Raw genomic sequence first — 2039 nt, forward strand, 5'->3', positions numbered from 1 at the left:
TAAAGCGTCTGCCTTAGGCTCAGGTCATGATCCCAGGATCCTGGGATCAAACCCCGTGTCGGGCTCCCTGCTCAGCAGGAGCCTGCTTCTCCCTCTCCCACTCCCCCTGCTTATGTTCCTTCTCTCGCTGTGTCTCTCTCTGTCAAATAAATATGTCAAATAAATAAATAAAATCTTAAAACACACACACACACACACACACACATAGTGGGACAATTCACACCTCAGTGGAGACCGGCTCAGGACAGTTGATAAACCAGGTGAGCCAGTCTACCTGCAAAGACAGAGACTGGCAGGGCGCCTGGGTGGCCCAGATGGTTAAGCGTCTGCCTTCCACTCAGGTCATGATCTCCAAGGTCCTGGGTTCGAGCCCCACGTCAGGCTCCCAGCTCACGGGGGAGTCTGCACGGGGGAGTCTGCTTCTCCCTCTCCCTCTCCCCCTGCTTGCGCTCTCTCTGTCCCTCTCTCTCAAATGAATAAATAAAATCATAAAAAAAAGGGGGGGGGAGGACAGAGACTGGCACCACAGACGTGGTAGCGGGCTGGACATCAGTGAGATGAGTGGAGAAGAGCTATGGTCCGGATGCCCCTTCCCCACTGCCCCCAGGATATAAAAGCTTCCTTCTAGAAGCACCCAAGTGCCCTCTTGGGAGGGAGTAGAGAGAAAAGAGAATCCTTAAGAGCAGGAGGAAAATTTGAGAGATTGAGAAATTACCAGAAAAAAAAAAAAAATAAGACCATCCATCCTCAAACCTGAGAACAAACGGAGATACTGTGGAACCCAAGCCTTCCCTCTCTCCAGGTATCAGGCGGGAGTGATGAGGCCGCTGGAGCGTGGCTCCTAGAAGGCCGAGCGCCGCGACGCTACTCGCCCGCGGAACACCACGCGAGACGTCCTAAGGTAGTTCGTCCTCTCCGGGTCGCTGTAGGCGTTCGTGTCACGTGACCCAGCCTGGCAAAATCCGCTGACTTCAGGGTCGACGGGCCAGAGTCCTGGCAGCCTGTGGGCAGCTGTCCAGCTTCCAGGAGTTGGGGAAGAATACAGCGTCTGTGGGCAGGTACTACGTGAACCACACCTTGGAGCTGCAGAGAGCAGTTCAGAGCCGGGCAGGTGCTCTTCCCGAAGCTGTCGACCACCTACGCCCGCGAGGGCTTGGCCATCCTCCAGCCCGCCTACAGCCTCAGCCTGCCCCTGGAGCTCGAGCTGGTGTGGTGGTGGGCAAGCGTGGCTGCATCTTCCTAGAGGCCATAGCCACAGATTATGTGGCCAGCTTTGCCGTGGATATGACCACCAGCAATGTGCAGGACGAGTGCAAGAAGGGGCTGACCTGGCTCTGGCCATGAGCTTCACGGTTTTCAGCCCCATCAGCTCGTTTGTGCCCAAAGAGAAGATCCCTGGCCCTCACAACCTGAAGCTCTGGCCGAAGGTCAATGGCAAACTCAGGCAGGAGGTATGAAATCCTCCATGATTTTTCCGATCCTCTACATGCAAGAAGGAGGCATTATCTGGACCAGGACGCCCAAGGAATGGGACCTGTTTAAAAAAAAAAAAAAAAATTGAAATTCAGGCCGACATAAACGGGGTTGGTAATATGAGATTTAACGTGGAAAGGCCAAAATATTGAGTCCATACAAAGCACCCTAACTTCCTAAGTTTTAGGAGCGAAGGGAGAAGACAGAAGGAAGCAAAGGTTACTTGAGGTGACAGTCCTTTAATAAGCAACCAATTTTTAACAGTGATTTAATTGGATTGCTATGTCTCAACTCAAGGAAGATGGATCTCCAAGGAAAATGTGATCTAGAAGACAATGGGCTAGAAATGGAAATGAGAAACAGTATCTTCTAGGAAACAACCAGAATAAAGTATTTGTGATGCTTCCAAAGAGAATTTATCAAACCAAATGTTCCGAAAACTTGCTTTCCTTTCCTAAAGTGGACTGGATAAGACTCTTCCATGGGTCATTCAGGGATTAGTAGTTCAAGACTTAAAATCTAAAGGAAGCTGAAAAGCATGTTTCAAGTCAGCATTTCCCAAATTT

General features: G+C 50.8%; 1 pseudogene; it reads left to right on the forward strand.

The window, feature by feature from the left end:
* Nucleotides 1-557: 557 nt before the first annotated feature.
* On the forward strand, nt 558-1625 carry LOC102739808 (oxaloacetate tautomerase FAHD1, mitochondrial-like; annotated as a pseudogene).
* The last annotated feature ends 414 nt before the right edge of the window (nt 1626-2039 follow it).

Source organism: Leptonychotes weddellii, chromosome 1, assembly GCF_054177405.1.
Source record: "Leptonychotes weddellii isolate Sample4059 chromosome 1, ASM5417740v2, whole genome shotgun sequence".
In the NCBI taxonomy this organism is placed as follows: domain Eukaryota; kingdom Metazoa; phylum Chordata; class Mammalia; order Carnivora; family Phocidae; genus Leptonychotes; species Leptonychotes weddellii.